We start from the raw sequence: 22,762 nt of genomic DNA on the forward strand, positions 1-22,762 counted from the left end.
ACACTGCGACCTGTCATGTAGGCACTGGGCACAACATGCTATGCTAAATGCAGCGGCTCACCAAGCAAGCTCAGAATGCCCATGACTGCTGGGCAGCTGGCAGGCAGAGGGTTAAGCAGTGAGGCTGGCACCGGTACCAGGGACATTGCTGCATAAATAGTGCTCGGGACTCTTCCTTTTTCCTGATATTGTTATCTATTTTTACCGGCTGCCCACACCCTGCCCAGTGCTGGGGGCACACAGTGTGTGGGGCTGCTGGCAGGGGGCAGGACCACCACACCACGACCCTCTCACCACCGCCCCCTTCTCCTTGTATAGAGACGGCAGCCTGTGCGTCACTGTGGGGCTGGGCGGCTGCAGGACGAAGGAGAGGAAGGCAGCAGGCAGGGCACGGCGGCATCCCCAGTGCTGACAGCGGGGCACCACGGACATGAAGACAGGCTGAGTGCCGCGTCCACACTCCGTCCGGGTGAGTCACAGCAACTTTGTGAACAATGTACTGCCCTCATGTCCTCAGTGTGAGGGAGGCTGCTGCCCTCATGTCCTCAGTGTGAGGGAGGCTGCTGCCCTCATGTCCTCAGTGTAAGGCTGCTGTCCTCATATCTTCAGTGTGAGGGAGGCTGCTGCCCTCATATCTTCAGTGTGAGGGAGGCTGCTGCCCTCATATCTTCAGTGTGAGGGAGGCTGCTGCCCTCATGTCCTCAGTGTGAGGGAGGCTGCTGCCCTCATGTCCTCAGTGTGAGGGAGGCTGCTGCCCTGATGTCCTCAGTGTGAGGGAGGCTGCTGCCCTCATGTCCTCAGTGTGAGGGAGGCTGCTGTCCTCATATCTTCAGTGTGAGGGAGGCTGCTGCCCTCATGTCCTCAGTGTGAGGGAGGCTGCTGCCCTGATGCCCTCAGTGTGAGGGAGGCTGCTGCCCTCATGTCCTCAGTGTGAGGGAGGCTGCTGCTCTCATGTCCTCAGTGTGAGGCTGCTGCCCTCATGTCCTCAGTGTAAGGCTGCTGTCCTCATATCTTCAGTGTGAGGGGAGGCTGCAGCCCTCATGTCCTCAGTGTAAGGCTGCTGTCCTCATATCTTCAGTGTGAGGGGAGGCTGCTGCCCTCATGTCCTCAGTGTGAGGGAGGCTGCTGCCCTCATGTCCTCAGTGTGAGGGAGGCTGCTGCCCTCATGTCCTCAGTGTAAGGGAGGCTGCTGCCCTCTAGTTTTCTGTGTGAGAGAGGCTTCTGTCCTCTAGTCCTCAGTGTAAGGGAGGCTGTTGCCCTCTAGTTCTCAGTGTGAGGGAGGCCGCTGCCCTCTAGTCCTCAATGTGAGGGAGGCTGCTGCCCTCTAGTTCTCAGTGTGAGGGAGGCTGCTGCCCTCATGCCCTCACTTTGTGGGAGGTTGCTGCCCTCATGCCCTCACTTTGTGGGAGGCTGCTGCCCTCATGCCCTCAGTGTGAGGTAGGCTGCTGTCCTTAGTGTGAGGGAGGCTGCTGTCCTCAGTGTGAGGGAGGCTGCTGCTCCATGTCCTCAGTGTGAGGGAGGCTGCTGCTCCATGTCCTCAGTGTGAGGGAGGCTGCTGTCCTCTAGTCTTCTGTATGAGAGAGGCTTCTGTCCTCTAGTCCTCAGTGTAAGGGAGGCTGTTACCCTCGTGTCCTCAATGTGAGGGAGGCTGCTGCCCTCTAGTTCTCAGTGTGAGGGAGGCTGCTGCCCTTGTCCTCAGTGTGAGGGAGGCTGTTGCCCTCATGTCCTCAGTATGAGGGAGGCTACTGCCCTCATGTCCTCAGTTTGTGGGAGGCAGCTGTCCTCTAGTTCTGTGTGAGGGAGTCTGCTGCCCTCATGACCTCAGTGTAAGGGAGGCTGTTGTCCTCTACTCCTGAGTTGTAAGGGTGGCTGCTGTCCTCAGTGTGAGGAAGGGTGCTGTCCTTGGTGTGAGGGAGGCTGCTGCCCTCTTATCCTCAGTGTGAGGAAGGGTGCTGCCCTCATGTCCTCAGTGTAAGGCTGCTGTCCTCATATCCTCAGTGTAAGGCTGCTGTCCTCATATCCTCAGTGTAAGGCTGCTGCACTCATGTCCTCCGTGTGAGGGAGGCTGCTGTACTCATGTCCTCCGTGTGAGGGAGGCTACTGTACTCATGTCCTCCGTGTGAGGGAGGCTGCTGTACTCATGTCCTCTGTGTGACGGAGGCTGCTGTTCTCCGTGTGAGGGAGGCTGCTGTCCCGCATGTCCTCAGTGTGAGGTAGGCTGCTGTCCCGCATGTCCTCAGTGTGAGGGAGGCTGCTGTTCCGCATGTCCTCAGTGTGAGGTAGGCTGCTGTCCTCTAGTCCTCAGTGTGAGGGAGGCTGTTGCCCTCATGTCCTTAATGTGAGGGAGGCTGCTATCCTATTGTCCTCAGTGTGAGGGAGGCCGCTGTCCTCAGTGTGAGGAAGAGTGCTGTCCTTGGTGTGAGGGAGGCTCCTGCCCTTTTGTCCTCAGTGTGAGGAAGGGTGCTGCCCTCATGTCCTCAGTATGAGGGAGGCAGCTGTTCTCTAGTTCTGTGTGAGGGAGCCTGCTGCCCTTATGTCCTCAGTGTGAGGGAGGCTGCTCTCCTCTAGTCCTCAGTGTAAGGGAGGCTGCTGTCCTCAGGGTGAGGAAGGGTGCTGTCCTTGGTGTGTGGAAGACTGCTGCCCTCTTGTCCTCAGTGTGAGGGAGGCTGCTGTCCTCACTGTGAGGGAGGCTGCTGTCCTCATGTCCTCAGTGTGATGTAGGCTGCTGCCCTCTTGTCCTCAGTGTGAGGGAGGCTGCTGTCCTCAGTGTGAGGGAGGCTGCTGTCCTCATGTCCTCAGTGTGAGGGAGGCTGCTGTCCTCAGTGTGAGGGAGGCTGCTGTCCTCAGTGTGAGGGAGGCTGCTGTCCTCATGTCCTCAGTGTGAGGGAGGCTGCTGTCCTCAGTGTGAGGGAGGCTGCTGTCCTCAGTGTGAGGTAGGCAGCTGTCCTTATGTCCTCAGTGTTAGGGAGGCAGCTGTCCTCCAGCCCTCAGTGTGAGGGAGGCTGCTGCGCTCATGCCCTCACTATGTGGGAGCCTGCTGCCCTCATGCCCTCAATGTGAGGGAGGCTGCTGCCCTCATGCCCTTAGTGTGAGGGAGGCTGCTTTCCTATTGTCCTCAGTGTAAGGGAGGCTGCTGCCCTCATGCCCTCACTATGTGGGAGGCTGCTGCCCTGATGCCCTCAGTGTGAGGGAGGCTGCTGTCCTCATGTCCTCAGTGTGAGGGAGGCTGCTGCCCTGATGCCCTCAGTGTGAGGGAGGCTGCTGCCCTGATGCCCTCAGTGTGAGGGAGGCTGCTGCCCTGATGTCCTCAGTGTGAGGGAGGCTGCTGCCCTCATGTCCTCAGTGTGTCATCTGGACATCACAATTATGGTGAAATACAACTGTGAGGTCCCTTTAGAAAATCAAACAATTCCGTAATTTCTAGGATTGTAAGAAATGTTCAGGAATCTTGCAGTTTTTAGGTTTTCCAACACGGCAAATTCCTGACAGATTTTGGTTAAATGGGAAGATTAATGACTGACCAGTTGACAGTTGATAGATGTTGTATCGGGAGCCGAACTGATCCGCTTCCTCAAAACTGTATCACTAATTGTTGTAACTATGACGGCAGTGATATTGTTGATACTTCATCTTATTGGTGTGACTGCGCAGATTTGGGTGCCAGGACATTTAGCAGAGCTGAGATTGTTATGTGTTGTAACTGATTGTGATGATGCTGTCTTTGTTTTACATGGGACTGCAGGTTAGGGTGGCTGTTCACGGGACAACTAACGTCTGAATAATTGACGATCGATAAATGGCAAATTAGTCACCAGTCCTTTCGTATCAGCTCACCTAAAACATAGTTGGCGGCTGACGAAAAGTCGTCGAAAGTCACAGGAGTTCTTATGTCAACAAGTTGTCAACTAATTAATGCGATGTGTAAAAGTTTTCAATGAACTGTTGCTTCGGCTACTCTTCTAAGCGACTGTCTGAACGATAGTTGCCCCGTGTGAAGGTACCTGTAAGGGCGTATCTACACAGGTGGTTTTCTTGCGCAAGTTCTGGTCGATGGCGATGTGGATGGGACTCGCAGGAGAAACCAACCCAGTATTCTCTGTGTTTATACACATGGGTGATTTTTTTGTCTTGGACCGAGAGTGCAAATAAAAAAAATTGCAGCATGTCTTATTTTTGGGTGATTCAGTAAACATTGCTCCTTCATTCCTATGGGTGTGTGAAAAAAAATCACATCACACTTACATGCTGTGTGTTTTGTGTGTGAGTGCAATGTGTTTTTTCTTTTTTAACTATTGGAGCAGCATGCGATTTTACTTATTTTTTATCCATGTGCATGGAAAAATGCGCGTGAAAATTGCATTACAGCGACCTGTTTTTCCAATGGCAGGTGTACGAGTGCGAGGTATTAGTGTATCTTGACGCCACCAGAAGCTAGAGGTTTGACAGAAAGAACGCCCCTCTCACACCAGAAGCTCCCGATAGGGTCAAGACTTCAAGGTCCTAGCAGCACACTGTGCATTGCTGTGTGCCGATCGTGCTGCGTTAGGGTGAGCATTTACTTTTGCACTAGGCCTTTCTATCTGACCACTTAAGAAAGTAAGGCTAAGAAGAAAAGTACGCCTGACGCTAAGGCAGCACGGCCGGGACAAAGCACTGCACACGCTGCAGCATGGACTCTTACCGCTGGGTCCAGCGCCGCTTCTCAGGGATACGTCCCTCACCACCCTCGAATAACCCCTCCTTCCCTGCCATAGCCTCTGTGCAGCGTGTCGGGTGCCTCCTTACTGCATGCCGCCGCCTGTCAGACCGCATGCGTCAAGGGGGACCGCTGGATTAGCCCTTGGTGCTGCCCACAGGCTCTATGTTTATTTCAGGCTGCCTGCTCATTGCAGCCCCGCGCCTGTGAGACGGCAGTGCCACGCGGATGTGTCCCATTCCTGCTGTGCTGCTGCACACAGTGCCACCCGCCTGTCACATTCTCTCCCCTTTCCCCCACCTCTGTGCTGCCGGCCAAGATGGGGGTGGAGGGGGCTTGTGTGCTGCCGCTGGGGAACAGCATAGCACCTGGGGCTGCGTGGCTGCATCCCCAGAGCGATGTATGGTTTTCACCTAACGCTTTCAGGCATTTTCACTTCTTGCTTCCTGGCCTGCCAGGACCTGCAGCACACACCACTGTGCAGCCAATCAGGTACAGGGGGCGTCACCTCCTGTCAATTTTGACTCCACCAGGACTTCCTGGTGGCGTCAAGATACACTAATACCTGAGTGTGATAGGAGTCCAATTTTCTCAGACTGATATCACAGTTGCCCGTGTAAATAGGCCCTCAAGTGGACGTATTTCAGAAATCACCGAATGCACGAAATTTGCAATACTACTACATGAGTGCAAGCTATCATTGTTAGGCTGGGTTTACACGGGACATGAATCCCGTGGAAATCTTGCAGAATGTCTGCAGTGGGACCGCACGAAAATTTCTGCAACGGAGAGGCAGCTTCAAAATCTGCACCATTCTGCGTGGGTTTTGAAGGGACTTGTCCACCTGTATTTCACTGTGGGCTTCTCTCCTCATTGATAGGAGAGAGCCAGTAGTAGAAACGGCGATACAAAACGTGGATTTGATTTCCGCGACGCATGCTAGTTTCCGTGCGGCCGGGCCGTGACTGATCTCCCGCAGCGTATAGACAAGACTTTTGCAAATCTTGTCCACTTTGCTGCTTAATGCCAGGATTAAAATTGCAGACGGAATTTCCATCCGGAAAGTCTGTACGGAAATTCCGCGGCAGTTACGCCCCATATAACCCAGCCATAACCAAAGCTGTGCCAGGACTTACAACTTCAGTCAGCCGACTAGCCATAAATTGCGAGCATTAGCGACATTCACGAACATGTGTAATAGAACCTTGCAGGTCCTTCTACACAGGCGGGTGAATAGTCCGTAACGACAGCCAAATTGAGGGGCGACTACTCCCTACAGCATTCGACACTGTCGACCACAAACTCCTCCTCAGTATGCTTCGCTCCATTGGACTAAAGGACACTGCTCTCTCCTGGTTCTCCTTCTACCAATCCGACCACTCCTTCGGTGTCTGCTTTGCTGGCTCTACCTCCCCTCCTCTTCCCCTTGGTGTTGGGGTCCTCCAGGACTCAGTCTTCGTCCCCCTCCTCTTCTCCATCTACACAGCCCCCATTGGACAGACCATCAGGAGATGACATCACAGCACCATTCATCCAGAACATCACCGATTGTCTGTCCGCTGTCTCTAAAACTATGTCCTCTCTCTACCTAAAACTGAACCTCTCAAAAACTGACCTATTGGTGTTTCCTCTCTCTACTAACCAACCTCATCCTGACATCTCCATCTCAGTGTGTGGCGCCACCATAACTCCCGGACAGCACGCCCGCTGCCTTGGGGTTATATTCGACTCTGATCTCTCCTTCACCCCCTACATCCAGTCTTTCACCCGAACATGTCAGCTGCACCTCAAGAACATCACTAGAATACGCCCTTTTCTGATCGTGGACACGCTAAAAACGCTTACTGTTGCCTTCATCCACTCTTGGCTCGAATATTGCAACATGCCGCTGATCAGCCTTCCCTGCTCCAGACTCTACCCTCTCCAATCCATCCTGAATGTGGCAGCCAGGCTCATCTTCCTGTTCAGCCACTACTCGGACGCCTCTGCCCTGTGCTGGTCACTGCACTGGCTGCCCGTTAAATACAGAATTCAATTTAAACTCGCCACCTTCATCCACAAAGCCCTCCACAGCACAGCGCCCTCCTATATCGCCTCCCTCATCTCAATCCACCACCCAGGCCGGGCTCTCCGCTCTGCTGAAGAAACCAGACTGAGCGCCCCTTTAATTCAAACCTCTCACTCACACCTCCAAGACTTCTCAAGAGCTGCACCAGTCCTCTGGAACGTGCTAAAACACACTAAACTTCAGGTGTGCTCAAAAAACGCACCTCTTCAGGGAGGCATACCACATTCTCTAAACCAAACCCCTCTGTACTCTGCCTGATAACATGCTCCCTGACCTACTGACTGCAATCCCTGCTAGCTGTAATCAACTGGCACCTGCAGTCATACCGATTCTGCCACTATACGGCCTGACCATTGTCTGTGTGTATAGCACCCCTCACTCTCCACCTCGCCATACCGCGCACATCTCCAGCCCCTCTACCTTCTGTATCACCCCATTATCTGTAGTATGTAGGCTCATTGGAGCAGGACCCTCACCCCTAGTGTTTCCATTAATTGATTACTTTATGTAACCGTTGTCTTGTGTTATTTCCCCTGTATTGTAAGCGCTGTGGAATATGTTGGCGCTATATAAATAAAGATTATTATTAACCAATGGCGATTGCGGATATAGCAAGTCTTGCATTTGCATGTGACAATAATCATGTATTTTTGGGGTACTGCGATTGTTCTTGCGATCACTTGCCTTTCCTTCTCTCATAGAAATTGCATTACAAATGTTAGCGCTTGTTCACATGGCCATTTTAATATCCTTGTTCTGTCCATGTTTCAAACTGACAAAACTCGGATCCATTAAGATCATTGGGTGTATTTACACATACAAACTTTTTTTTTCTTTCAGACTGATGGTTTATGAAAAAAAAAATTGCAGTATATCCTATTCTGGTGCGATTCTCAGACCAGAATTTGTTTTCCACGTACCTATTGATTTCAATGGGAGTTTTAAATGATTTCAATTGACCACCTTCCATTTTTTTTATGTGTGGGAAAAACAAATTAAACTTGGATGACGCACATTAAAAATGCAAGAAAAAAAAGCTGTAAAATGCAGATGCAGTCAGTATTTCACTAAACCTGCACTCGTGAGTAAGACGTTGGGAAGATGTCCGTTATCACGAGGGATGTGCCGGCGACCGATGATTGTCATCATAAAAGGTGCGATCAACAACAAGCGAGCAAATGTTGTTCATTGTTGGATCGCTGCACTTGTTTACACTGGAGAATGATTGGGAGTGATCGGTTTAATGAGTGACTGGTACATGAGCGTTACCAGCGATTAAGGCCGACTTCACATGGGCAACATGGCATCGCCGCGAGAAAATCACATGGCATTGCCGCGAGAAAATCGCAGCGATATCGCACCAGTGGTCTGTGTGTTATCGCTGTGTTTTCTCGCGGCGATGCCGCGATTTTGTAGCGCTACAAAGTCACAAAGGGGTGCTACTACTTTGTAGCACACAACTTTGTAGCACCATGTGCGAGCATTTTTGGGGGAGGGCGTGGGGCTTGAAATAAAAGCCATAGCTGCGGTTTAAAAAAAAATAAAAAAAATACTACTAATACATCACCTCTCCGGTGCTGTCAGGTTCCAGCACGCGTCTCCTCTTCAGCCCCAGTCTTTAGTCTTCTACCAGCCCTTCCTGGATTGTAGGTTGAAATCCCTGCTTCCAGGAAGGGCTGGCTGTGATTGGTTCTGGAGTGCCATGACTCAGCCAATCAGAGGCGGCGCTCGATGAACCAATCACAGCCAAACTCCAATCCAGTAAGGGCTGGCAGAAGACTGAATACGAGTGTCGGAGAACTTCAGGGGATCACATGCATATTGCAAAACCCACAAGGTTTTTGACCGGCAATGTCGCACACTACAAACATCGCAAAAACAAAAGCATGGGCTTCACATGCATGTGATTTATAACATTGTTGCAATGTAGTGGCCCGAAACACCTGTATCTGGCCCCTCCATAATTTTCATTCAGGCTTGTCTTCAATGTGGATGCACTTTGCAAACTGTCTGGTCTCTTGTTATGTGTATTGTCAATGGAAGCCGTCCACCCAGCGACCCTTCCGCAAGGTCGCAGGATCCGCATCATCACTTAGCGATGGTGCAGCATAATCCGTACTGCACACCTTCGTGGGACGGCACATCCGCAGCACAGATAATGAAGACTGCGGACAGGTACACGGGGTCGCCGGCCGGGCATAGGCTCGTATTCCGCTGCGGAATTTGACCCGGCGGTGTGCAGATACTGCAAAAAGTGGGGAAGTGAGGGGTGCACTGTATCCATTTTCGCCTGTGTCAAAGTACCCAAAAGCTTCCCAATGTAACATCATTACTGTTGGCTGGTGGATCAAGCTGCAGTTTTTACATCATGGCTCTGGAATACAGAATATCAGATTGTCAACTTTATAACTGCTGTTGTTGTACAATGAAATGTTGTATATTGCGCTACCATGAAAACTAAAGCAGATATCCCAGCTGTATCTGCTTCCTCTGTCTACGAGGCATATTAAGTAAATTACAGTGCTGTTTCATACCGAGTGCCAGAAGACATTTATTCTCATCCTCTGCTGCTCTTGGATGGTTATTCTTCATGTAGATTATACATGATATACACTCATTGTAAAAAAAAACACCTAGAAGGAGATGTGGGAGCGGAATGTAACTTTCTCCTTCTGTTTATAATGTGGATATAAGTAAGTGATTACAATATCGAGCAAAAGGGTCATTTATTGCAGAAAACTGAGAAGGGAGACTGTTGTACCGCCTCTAGCTTGGATACAAGATGTCATACAGGGGGCATGGAGGCTCTAGTACCCTGTTGTACTGCCTCTAGCTTGGATACAAGATGTGCTACGGGTGGGCATTGAGGCTCTAGTACCCTGTTGTACCACCTCTAGCTTGGATACAAGATGTGATATGGGGGGCATAGAGGCTCTAGTACCCTGTTGTACCACCTCTAGCGTGGATACAAGATGTGATACGGGCAGGCATAGAAGCTCTAGTACCCTGTTGTACCACTCCTAGCTTGGATACAAGATATGATACCGGTGGGCATGGAGGCTCTAGTACCCTGATGTACCGCCTCTAGCTTGGATACAAGATGTGATATGGGCAGGCATGGAAGCTCTAGTACCCTGTTGTACCACCTCTTGCTTGGATACAAGATGTAATACGGGTGGGCATAGAGGCTCTAGTACCCTGTTGTAACACCTCTAGCTTGGATACAAGATGTGATACAGGCGGTTATGGAATCATACAGGTTCCATATGGCATCCTGCAGTATATCGGTCTGCATTTGCTGTAACTGAGCCTCTAGATTGTGCAAACTCGTAAGCTGTCAATGTTTGCATCCCAGATGGTCCCATACATGTTCTATTGGCAATAAATCTTGTGACCGGGCAGCCACAGAAGTGTGACAATGTTGTGGAGGCTCCTGTGACCCCCTTGTGTGTGCGGCCGGGCATTAGACTGCTGGAAGCCTCTTGGAAACCGCCATGAGAGGAACACATGCGCTCAACCTGAGGTCCCAACCAGAACCTAGAGTTGTTGCTGAAGGCAACCCGGTTCCCGGCATTACGGCATCTTGTTTGGCAGGATTCCCCTAGTTTTGGTCTGATTTTGTTTTTTTCTATCTTAATAATAGTTTTGGTCCCTCTTTCTCTCTGTCTCTGTCTCTCTTTCTCTCTGTCTCTCTCTGTCTCTCTTTCTCTCTGTCTCTCTTTCTCTCTGTCTCTTCCTTATTGGAGACCCTTTATCAAAAACAATTAATACTAAATTCTATGGCAAGCCTCCTCTGGGAACTCCTGATTACATGCAACCCCCTCATGTAGATAAAAATCTCCAAATAGGATGGTTTATTAGAGTCAAAAGGGCATATTTATTGGAAAAAGAATATAATCAAGTGTTGTGTTATTTCTGACAGGTTGCGTCATTGTGGTTACCGCACTGCCATCATAAATAGAGCCAAAAATACAGCAGCAGCAAAAACCAGATTTGACTATTTGGCACAATCTAAGCATCAACCTAATTGTTTGACACACATCACAGAAGGGGAAATATAAAAACATAAAAACAATCACAGAAAACGGCCATATACTTACTGAGTAGGGAGGGCAGACAGCTGCATCCTCTCACCATGCAGGTAGCAGACTATCAGATGAGGGAGCCAATTACACCTGTGAGGGACACCGATGAGACAGACACTCACACTGCCTCTTAATATAGAGGGGGTAGCTGCTTGGCGTATACTCCCACACAGAGTGGATACAAAGTGGCAGACCATTCTGATAGATGTAGTTCACCATGCAGACCAGCAACCTATTAATGACGCCATAATAGTTTGGCGGGTTGCCCTGCACTTCAAACTCCCCCTGGAGTTTTAAAGGCACACTGCATGTGAATGATAGATAATAAATGCAAGGCATTAGTTGGATTTTAGCCAAATGTGACAAATCCTCAAACACAACATTTGTAGAGTTGATTATTTATATGACATCGCACATTAAAGTCATTCTTATCATGAAAATCATCACAAAAAAAATTAATGACATTTCAATCTGAGTGTTCTCACAAATTTATTAACATCAAGGAAAGTTGGAAAAACATCAAAATCTCTAGCAAGAGAAAAACTTTACCCTTTTGACAGTAAATGTAATTAAGTCTCTGATAAGATAGAACTGGATATATTAAACACCAGGCAAGTTTTCAGTTGTGCGTCTCCTCCTTTGTGGATAGCTTTTTTGATTCGTTGTGTTTCGATCTTCTAATGCGTTTTTTTGAGATTTTGTTGACAACTGCAGTCATAGAGTCATAGAATGGTAGAGTTGGAAGGGACCTCCAGGGTCATCGGGTCCAACCCCCTGCTCAGTGCAGGATTCACTAAATCATCCCAGACAGATATTTGTCCAGCCTCTGTTTGAACACTTCCATTGAAGGAGAACTCACCACCTCCCATGGTAACCTGTTCCACTCATTGATCACCCTCACTGTCAGAAAGGTTTTTCTAATATCTAATTTGTGTCTTCTCCCTTTCAGTTTCATCCCATTGCTTCTAGTCTTTCCTTGTACAAATGATAATAGGGCTGATCCCTCTGCACTCTGACAGCCCTTCAGATATTTGTAGATCGCTATTATGTCTCCTCTCAGCCTTCTTTTTTGCAAGCTAAACATTCCCAGATCCTTTAATCGTTCCTCATAGGACATGATTTACAGACCACTTACAATCTTGGTAACTCTTCTCTGAACTTACTCCAGTTTGTCTATGTATTTTTTTAAAGTCGGTGCCCAGAACTGGACAGTATTCCAGATGAGGTCTGACCAAGGAAGAGTAGAGGGGGATAATGACCTCACATGATCTAGACTCTGTGCTTCTCTTAATACATCCCTGAATTGTGTTTGCCTTTTTGCTGCTGCATCACATTGTTGACTCATGTTCAGTCTGTGATCTATTAGTATACCCAAGTCTTTTTCACATGTGCTGCTGCTTAGCCCAATTCCTCCCATTCTGTATGTGCTTTTTTCATTTTTCTTGCCCAGATGTTGGACTTTTCATCTTTCATCTTTGTTAAATACCATTCTGTTAGTCGCCACCCCCTGTTCAAGTTTGTCGATATCTTTTTGAATCCTCTCTCTTCCCTAGTGTTAGCGATCCCTTATATCTTTGTGTCGTTGGCAAATTTGATCAGTCGAATTTGTCTGCAAATTTGATCCGTCGATCCCATGTTGGGTGTTTCTTGCTGCCCAACAGTAGATGACTCAGGAAGCCCTTCAAGGCTGAAGACGTCATTGAATCGTCAGCAAAATCCGTATTTGAAAAAGTGATTTTGGTAATCTTTTTATGAGAACGATTATCCTATGAAATGGATTTCAAATGCTTTTCAATATCGTTATCTTTTTCCCAATGATATACGTGTCTTGTCTTACACACGGGCAAGTGTGATATTGGGCCGTGAAACTCCTCCTGATATTGCGCTCAGGAATGTGCGATGTACCTGTGGAGGCGATGTGTTTTTGTTTCAAAAACACCTCCCATCACTTCAATACAGTCGTGATCCTCCAGCGCTGCTTTCAGCCGCAGTGCAGGATCGGCAAGTGTTCCCCATTGCTTTCAATGGGAAACCTTGCATCGCACACTCGTGTGCTCCATGCACGCCATGTGATGTGTTTTCCAGCCCCATTGAAAACAATGGGCGAGGCATTCTGAAGGAACGCCCAAAGATATAACATGGCACGATTTTGGGGGGATGCAGAAAAATATTGCTCCTGTATATGACTCTATTCAGAAGAATGAGGTTCATATTCATGCGAAATTTGTGCGTCTCGTAATGCACAAATCTAGCGCGATTTTCAATGCCGTTTGAAAGCAACCTTACTGTTGTCTAGATAGTAAGTGACTTTTCAATCTATTTTTTCCACGGATTTGGGGACGGATCGTCAATTCTTGTTGCAGAATCTGTGTGGAAACCGCATCAGGGGTGCTGGAAGCAGATTTCCCCATTGACATGCGCAAAATCTGCATGCGGGATCCGCATCAAAATCCTCAGCTGAACTCCGAGGCTAGTCTCAGCATTCTGCGCAGCTTAAACTGTCTGATCCAGGACAGAAAAATATGACGTGTCTGACCCTTTACTGGCCTATGCACTGGCGTAACTATAGGGGATGCAGGGGATGCAGTTGCGATCGGGCCCAGGAGCCTTAGGGGGCCCATAAGGCCTCTCTTCTCCATATAGGGAGCCCAGTACTGTTCATAAAGCATTATAGTTGGGGCCCTGTCACAGGTTTGCATTGAGGCCCAGGAACTTCAAGTTACACCTCTGGCCTTAAGGGGTTAAGAGAAGTTGGGGGGCCCCAAGATAAACTTTTGCACCTGAACCCATGAGCCTTTAGCTATGCCCTATAGGTAAAGTCACACATTGCGGATTTCTTGCAGAGATTTCTGCGTCTGTCCTCTTCATCTCGATGGGCTCTGCAGAAATTCGTGCACACAATGCAGAAACAACGCAATTTTCGTATATAGAAGATTTTCTGTTGCAGAAATCTTTTGATCGAACCTGCCGCGTGCGAATGCAGCCTAATAGTAGTAGAGGGAATTAGTTCTGTAGAAGTTCCATCACGACTTTCCCATACTAGTTTGAGGGCATAATGGCTATAGTGGGCATGTGGGGATTTGTGACTATGTATAAGGCCATATTCACATAGGGTGGATTTGGAGCGGATATTCTGTGTGGACCCTCTGCACAAAAAATCCACCACATTAAGTACACCTGCAGACGAGCGTATACATAAATGCGCCAACTTCAGCGCAACGTATTTGCACTATGAACAAGTTTGATTTGCGCTCATATCAGCGCGTTGTACTGTCCTTTTTGCGCATGCAGGGCCTGTTTACATGCGCATGCACCTATTGAGGTCCAGATGTTTTCCCCACGTTTTGTGCTGTATTTCACGTTATCCCTTGCCTTCTGCGTACACCTCTGCACATCCTCCATAGACTTCTATGGGGCCCTTTGGTGCACATGGTCTATTGTTTGCAAGCACAAGAAATGCATGTGCAAAAATGGAAAATGTGTACAAACCTATTGATATCAATGGGTTCTATTTTTTCCGTATTGTGCGTGCGAATACACCCACAAAGTGGATAAGATAAACCCTGTTCATATGCCGCAGAAAAAAAATCAGCTGCGGAGCGGATTTTGGATTCGCAATATGTCATTCCTAGCAGCAGTTTCAGTGCAGATACGACTTCTTCAAGTGTGAGGTGACCAAATTTTGTGCCAAAAACCACATCAAAATCCACAACAAATGGTGCAGTTTTTGATGCAGATTTTCCGTTGCGGATCTGCTACAGGATGTCGGCTACGTAGAATCTGCAGCTAACTCCGCCCCGTGTGAACACAGCGTATACAATACTCTTTGGCGCAGTTACAAATACTGCCATTATCTGTGTCACCCAACAAGGCTGCTGATGTGTAATACTTGGTATCCATTGTTTACTGTAACGTATTCCCTTGACGGTATTACCGTGGCTTGCGTGCTGCGTCTGGGGGTTTGGCTTCACAGTTACGGGAAAAAAAAGGTTGTAGTGACTTAGCCATACGAGGTGCATAAGATTGCCAAGGCCTTCCAAACAAGGGAATTTGGGTTGTATAAAAAAAAATTGATGGCGATGAAGAATGACAAATGAAGCTGAGTAATATAATTACTTGATACTACTCTGATGGATGCGATCTCAGAGCTCCAAGCAACCCCTCCTTCTAAATATGTTCTATGTGTACACCAGCAGCCAGGCATCCAGGTACCAGAGATTTGGCTTGTTTTCTATCCATTTTCATAAAGTACTTATTATAAAGTCTGGGTATCCCCGCTGTGGTCTGTGCGGCCCACACCTACCGTCTACAATATCTTGTTCATCTCTGAGGTCAACCAACAGTGATCCACAATGTATACAACTAATGATAACTATTACATTTTTCCTGGGTGACATCCTCCCTGTTACTTCCGTCCCGGCCATAATGGAGGCGTCCTTAAATGAGGAATATATACACACGCAGTATAAACGCGGATAACACAAAAATATAATAAAGAAACACAAGGTTGGGATAATAGGGAAATAACCCTAAACCAATACCTATACATTGCATGCTCACCCTGATGAGGGCGACCCTGCATCTGGAACCTGGGGTGACCCTGACGATAATTTGTTCGTTGTTTGCATAGTGCAGGCATAAAAATGAAACGACGATCAGGAAGTTTAATTAAACGATGGCCTGTTTACTGTGAATGGAGGTGGGCAGGCTGGAAACATCTCTTTTCTGCTCCGCCTTCACTCACTGAACGATGATAGTTCCCGTGTAAAAGCACAGCAGTGACTATTGCTGTGATTGGTCCCTGCTCTCAGCCAATCAGAGGCAGAGCTTCCATGAGGCGTTTTTTTTGTTTTTAATCCCCGGCCAGAAGAAATGATACAGAAGAGTCCCGGGGAGAAGACACACCAGAACCCTGACAGTGCTGCTAAGTAATGTATTTTTATTTTTTTTTTCTAGCAGCTAGGGCTTATTTTCAGGGAAGGGCTTATATTTCAAGCCCTTTGCCGAAAATCCCTGTGTGGGTTGCCTTCATCCATTTGCTTTCAATGAGGTGGCAGCAGTGTCGGCTCCATTGAAAGCAATGGGATAGCATTGCGCTCCTCTGCCACAGCTGTAACAGGGGATTCTTTAGTTCCACTGCAATACCCTTATCACTGAACACTGTGAAAGTGCTGTCACGGTGTTCAGTGGTGAGGGGATTCCCTGCGGGGATTAGCAGAACCCTCGGGGAGTCCACTCATCCCCGCGGGGACTAAGGAGTTAACAGCGGGACATTTCAAAGGTGCTTCTGGGCAGAAGAATAATGCCCTGCTGTAAGCAGCGGTGAAGCTTTTCCGTGCACAGGAGTTTCCATTAACCCCCCCCCCCCCCCATAGGAGTCAGTGGAAACTCTGGCAAACGCGCACCTATGCCCTATATTTTTAAGGTGCGCGCTGTTTTGCGCTGCTAATTCCACGCATATGAACGCTTCCATAAGAAACCATTGGTTCTTTTAGTAGTGTGCATTATGCGCACGCAAAACACACGTTCGTCTGACCGTGTGTTTTTTGAGCGATGATTGCACAAACGACAGTTTGAGTGACAGCTTTGAGCAATCATTTTGCATAAACTATTGAGTAGCTACTCCGCTACTTAATAGCGATTTAATGTGCAAATGAAGCCTTAGCTGAAAGCAGTTAATAGCCCGAGGGCTCTTATCTGCTTTTAGTTACTTTATTCTCCGACAGGAAACAATGCTATCAGCACTCGCCGTGAAGAACTGCTGATAAGGCTGAATCTTGTTTTTTAGGTTGGACTGAATTTAACGATCAGCTAGCAGTGCACAAAAAGCGCACGATGGCCGCGCGTTTAGATTCAACGATGATCGCTCAAACTATTGCTTTTTAGCGATTTTTGAGAGATCATCGCTTGTGAAAATGGGCCTTTAGGCATTGTTTTTTCCAAACTGAGTCTTAATGGACACAGTCTACTAAAGGTGATTTTACATGGGCAGATAATCTGCCGGTGGTAACGAGCAACAACCAATAATACAGTCGACCGACACTTGTTAATGTGGTTACACTGGCAAATGGATCGCTAGAATGGGGCAAAGGATTGTTTCAATGATTGATTGTCCCATACGGGTTGAATTTGTTGGCAACAAATATCCCCATTCGTACTGGAATGAGCAAGCATTGTTTATGCCCACATCAAGGATCTGATCAGTCGACACATTAGCTGATCACGGTCATATTAACATGTGATTTTCTGTATTTGGTAAAGGATCTCCATGATATAGCGCCTCCATTGGTAGCATTTGCCTTGCATTCATTACAGAAGGTGTAGACTGACCTCAGGGGCATTACATGTACATTTTGAGGCGTTTGGTTAGATAAGTTTCAAAATGATGCAATTGGCCTAATTCAGTAAATTCACGAAGCCTTGTGTAAAAGCGTATGACCCCATGAAATCAATGATGCTGTGATTGAGTCCAGTCTACCCTCCATAGTTCCATACGGGGTATTATTTTTAACAGTTTATTGATGGGTATAATGTTATGTTTTTTACTTGCTGGGGTTTATTAGGTCTACACAATAGCATTGTTCCCCTGCTTTCCTCAGGATGCAGATGTGTGGTGCCTTATGACATTCTTTGTTGGAGGGGAACAAAACATTCCAGATACGAGATGATACAATCTAGGAGCTATCGGGATCTTTTTGGAGTCAAAAAGTTACATAGGAAGGTATTGCTTTATTCATGGCATGAGACGTACAAGACGTGTGCCGAGGAATGGGTACTATTGTAAGGTACGGGTTAACATTGTTTACTGTTTGACACTATGCTGTTTGAATCGTACTGTCGCTTTAAGAGAAGCGTGAGTGGGGGAACGGGAATCTGAACGAGAAGGGATTGAAAGCGGAGAGTTGAGAAGCAGTTGTGTTGAGGACTCGAGGCTGAAAAGAGTATCTTGTGGTTGACACTGCAGAGATGCAGTAATTGTCCTACGAACCGAATTTTCCTCCAGTGGTTTGGAAAGAGAGCGCTGAATAGTGAACTCATAGTTGAGCGTTCCCCAGTTCTCTCCCAGTTAACGGGGTGAAAAAAGAGGTTTCCGATATCCTATACTGACGGGCCTTCAAACTGAACACTTGTTGTTGAACCCGACAACCGGGTACAGACTTTTGCTATTTCACCACTAGTGCAGGACACTAGAACTGTTCTTGTTGAGACTAAACAATCCCGGTGAAGTTTGATGTGCGGTGGGGCCATGTCATCTCCAATGGCTTACATCAGTTATCTGTGAAGCCTTTGAGCCACGGCAGCCAACATGGCCTACTTCAGTACCCGGTCCTCTTCCGAATCGGTATGGGCAGAACTGGGTCATGAATCCTTGGTGTCTCATCTAGAGGAAGCAAGAACCATTACTTTGCTTATGGAGCTTACTCCAGAGCCAGGATCCCCGAACCCACCACCTGTGCCTTCTCACGTTTTGTTGACAACGCTGCAGACACCATATGATGGTCTAACGCACATCCTTTTCTTAAAGCGGGTGTCCAGACAAACACATTTTTGCTTAGGTATACACTGTAGTATAAGAACATAAAAGAAGACATGCTTACCCCACTCAATCCTGCGACGCTCCCGTTCTGACAATCCCCGATTCCCCGCTACTGTTGACCTTCTACAGCACCAGTAATGTCACCAACTCAACGGATAGGTGACCACTAAAGCCAATCATCAACTCACTTTGGCCAATGATTAACTCCAGTGGTCACATGTCCTGTTGTTGTGACATCATGGATGCTGCAGTAGAAAGTCGAGAGAGTAGTGGGGCACCACCAACAGTGTGCACCTATCTAAAAACTTTTGTTTTGCCTGGATAAGACCTTTAAACATTACTTAATTAAAGGACTCCTAATTAGAGATGAGCGAGCACCAAAATGCTCGGGTGCTCGTTACTCGGGACGAAATTATCGCGATGCTCAAGGGTTCGTTTCGAGTAACGAACCCCATTGAAGTCAATGGGCGACCCTAGCATTTTTGTATATCGCCGATGCTCGCTAAGGTTTTCATTTGTGAAAATCGGGGCAATTCAAGAAAGTGATGGGAACGACACAGCAACGGATAGGGCAGGTGAGGGGCTACATGTTGGGCTGCATCTCAAGTTCCCAGGTCCCACTATTAAGCCACAATAGCGGCAAGAGTGGGCCCCCCCCCTCCCAACAATTTTTACTTCTGAAAAGCCCTCATTAGCAATGCATATCTTAGCTAAGCACCACACTACCTCCAACAAAGCACAATCACTGCCTGCATGACACTCCGCTGCCACTTCTCCTGGGTTACATGCTGACCAACCCCCCCCCCTCGCACAACCCAGTGTCCACAGCGCACACCAAACTGTTCCTGCCCAGCCTTCAGCTGCCCTCATGCCACGCCACACTCATGTCTATTTATAAGTGCGTCTGCCATGAGGAGGAACCGCAGGCACACACTGCAGAGGGTTGGCACAGCTAGGCAGCGACCCTCTTTAAAAGGGGCGGGGCGATAGTCCACAATGCTGTACAGAAGCAATGAGAAATCCAATCCTGTGCCACCTCCATCTGGAGCTGCACACGTGGGCATAGCAATGGGGAACCTATGTGCCACACACTATTCATTCTGTCAAGGTGTCTGCATGCCCCAGTCAGACCGCGTTTTTTTATAAATAGTCACAGGCAGGTACAACTCCGCAATGGGAATTCTGTGTGCACCCACAGCATGGGTGGCTCCCTGGAACCCACCGGCGGTACATAAATGTATCCCATTGCATTGCCCATCACAGCTGAGGTAATGTCGTGCTAAATGCAGGTGGGCTTCGGCCCACACTGCATGCCCCAGTCAGACTGGGGTTCTTTAGAAGTGGACACATGCAGTTACAACTCCGTGTGGACCGACAGCATGGGTGGGTGCCAGGAAGCCACCGGCGGTACATAAATATATCCCATTGCAGTGCCCAACACAGCGGATGTAACGTCAGCTGTAATGCAGGTGGGCTAAAAATTAATTTGATTACACTGTAAGCGAGGGCCCCCAAAAATTGGTGTATCAACAGTACTAATGTACCTGAGAAAAATTGGCCATGCCCAACCAAGAGGGCAGGTGAAACCCATTAATCGCTTTGGTTAATGTGGCTTAATTGGTAACTAGGCCTGGAGGCAGCCCAGTTAAAATAAAAATTGGTTGAGGTGAAAGTTTCAACGCTTTAATGAGCATTGAAACGTATAAAAATTGTTTAGAAAAATTATATGACTGAGCCTTGTGGGCCTAAGAAAAATTGCCTGTTCGGCGTGATTATGTGAGGTTTCAGGAGGAGGAGCAGGAGGAGAAGGAGGAATATTATACACAGATTGATGAAGCAAAAAGGTCCCCGTTTTGGATGGTGATAGAGAATGATGCTTCCATCCGCGGGTGCAGCCTACGTATTGTTTAGGTATCGCTGCTGTCCGCTGGTGGAGAAGAGAAATCTGGGGAAATCCAGGCTTTGTTCATCTTGATGAGTGTTAGCCTGTCGGCACTGTCGGTTGACAGGCGGGTACGCTTATCTGTGATGATTCCCCCAGCCGCACTAAACACCCTCTCTGACAAGACGCTAGCCGCAGGACAAGCAAGCACCTCCAGGGCATACAGCGCGAGTTCAGGCCACGTGTCCAGCTTCGACACCCAGTAGTTGTAGGGGGCAGAGGCGTCACGGAGGACGGTCGTGCGATCGGCTACGTACTCCCTCACCATCCTTTTACAGTGCTCCCGCCGACTCAGCCTTGACTGGGGACCAGTGACACAGTCTTGCTGGGGAGCCAGAAAGCTGGCAAAGGCCTTGGAGAATGGTCCCCTGCCTGCGCTGTACATGCTGCCTGATCTCTGCGCCTCCCCTGCTACCTGGCCCTCGGAACTGCGCCTTCGGCCACTAGCGCTGTCGGATGGGAAGTTTACCATCAGTTTGTCCACCAGCGCCCTGTGGTATAGCATCATTCTCGAACCGCTTTCCTCTTCGGGAATGAGAGTGGGCAGGTTCTCCTTATACCGTGGGTCGAGCAGTGTGTACACCCAGTAATCCGTAGTGGCCAGAATGCGTGTAACGCGAGGGTCACGAGAGAGGCATCCTAACATGAAGTCAGCCATGTGTGCCAGGGTACCTGTACGCAACACATGGCTGTCCTCACTAGGAAGATCACTTTCAGGATCCTCCTCCTCCTCCTCCTCCTCCTCCTCTGGCCATACACGCTGAAAGGATGACAGGCAAGCAGCATGTGTACCCTCAGCAGTGGGCCAAGCTGTCTGTTCCCCCTCCTCCTCATGCTCCTCCCCCTCCTCCTCAACGCGCTGAGATATAGACATGAGGGTGCTCTGACTATCCAGCGACATACTGTCTTCCCCTGCCTCCGTTTCCGAGTGCAAAGCGTCTGCCTTTATGCTTTGCAGGGAACTTCTCAAGAGGCATAGCAGAGGAATGGTGACGCTAATGATTGCAGCATCCCCGCTCAGCATCTGGGTAGACTCCTCAAAGTTTCCAAGGACCTGGCAGATGGCTGCCAACCAGGCCCACTCTTCTGTAAAGAATTGAGGAGGCTGACTCCCACTACGCCGCCCATGTTGGAGTTGGTATTCCACAATAGCTCTACGCTGCTCATAGAGCCTGGCCAACATGTGGAGCGTAGAGTTCCACTGTGTGGGCACGTCGCACAGCAATCGGTGCACTGGCAGATGAAACCGATGTTGCAGGGTCCGCAGGGTGGCAGCGTCCGTCTTGGAGTTGCGGAAATGTGCGCTGACCCGGCGCACCTTTCCGAGCAGGTATGACAAGTGTGGGTAGCTTTTCAGAAAGCGCTGAACCACCAAATTAAAGACATGGGCCAGGCATGGCACGTGCGTGAGGCTGTCAAGCTGCAGAGCCGCCACCAGGTTACGGCCGTTGTCACACACGACCATGCCCGGTTGGAGGCTCAGCGGCGCAAGCCAGCTGTCCTTCTGCTCTGTCAGACCCTGCAGCAGTTCGTGGGCCGTGTGCCTCTTCTCTCCTAAGCTGAGTAGTTTCAGCACGGCCTGCTGACGCTTGCCCACCGCTGTGATGCCACGCTGCGTGACACCGACTGCTGGCGACGTGCTGCTGCTGCTGACACATCTTGATTGCGAGACAGAGGTTGCGTTGGAGAAGGAGGAGGAGGAGGGTGGTTTAGTGGAGGAAGCATACACCGCCGCAGATACCACCACCGAGCTGTGGCCCGCAATTCTGGGGGTGGGTAGGACGTGAGCGGTCCCAGGCTCTGACTCTGTCCCAGCCTCCACTAAATTCACCCAATGTGCCGTCAGGGAGATGTAGTGGCCCTGCCCGCCTGTGCTTGTCCACGTGTCCGTTGTTAAGTGGACCTTGGCAGTAACCGCGTTGGTGAGGGCGCGTACAATGTTGCGGGAGACGTGGTCGTGCAGGGCTGGGACGGCACATCGGGAAAAGTAGTGGCGACTGGGAACCGAGTAGCGCGGGGCCGCCGCCGCCATCATGCTTTTGAAAGCCTCCGTTTCCACAAGCCTATACGGCAGCATCTCCAGGCTGATCAATTTGGCAATGTGCATGTTTAACGCTTGAGCGTGCGGGTGCGTGGCGGCGTACTTGCGCTTGCGCTCAAACAGTTGCGCTAGCAACGGCTGGATGCTGCGCTGAGAGACATTGCTGGATGGGGCCGAGGACAGCGGAGATGAGGGTGTGGGTGCAGGCCAGGAGACGGTAGTGCCTGTGTCCTGAGAGGGGGGTTGGATCTCAGTGGCAGGTTGGGGCACAGGGGGAGAGGCAGTGGTGCAAACCGGAGGCGGTGAACGGCCTTCGTCCCACCTTGTGGGGTGCTTGGCCATCATATGTCTGCGCATGCTGGTGGTGGTGAGGCTGGTGGTGGTGGCTCCCCA

At 49.1% G+C, this 22,762-nt stretch overlaps 1 protein-coding gene across 1 annotated transcript in view; it reads left to right on the plus strand.

Moving 5' to 3' along the window:
* Positions 1–252: 252 nt before the first annotated feature.
* Positions 253–22,762, plus strand: part of LRRC8C (leucine rich repeat containing 8 VRAC subunit C) — an 81,185-nt gene continuing 58,675 nt past the window's right edge. The window contains exon 1 of the mRNA XM_066597336.1: positions 253–469. The gene's annotated coding sequence lies outside the window, so the exon portion shown is untranslated. The remainder of the gene's footprint in view (positions 470–22,762) is intronic.

The sequence above is a fragment of the Eleutherodactylus coqui genome, chromosome 3 (genome assembly GCF_035609145.1).
Source record: "Eleutherodactylus coqui strain aEleCoq1 chromosome 3, aEleCoq1.hap1, whole genome shotgun sequence".
In the NCBI taxonomy this organism is placed as follows: domain Eukaryota; kingdom Metazoa; phylum Chordata; class Amphibia; order Anura; family Eleutherodactylidae; genus Eleutherodactylus; species Eleutherodactylus coqui.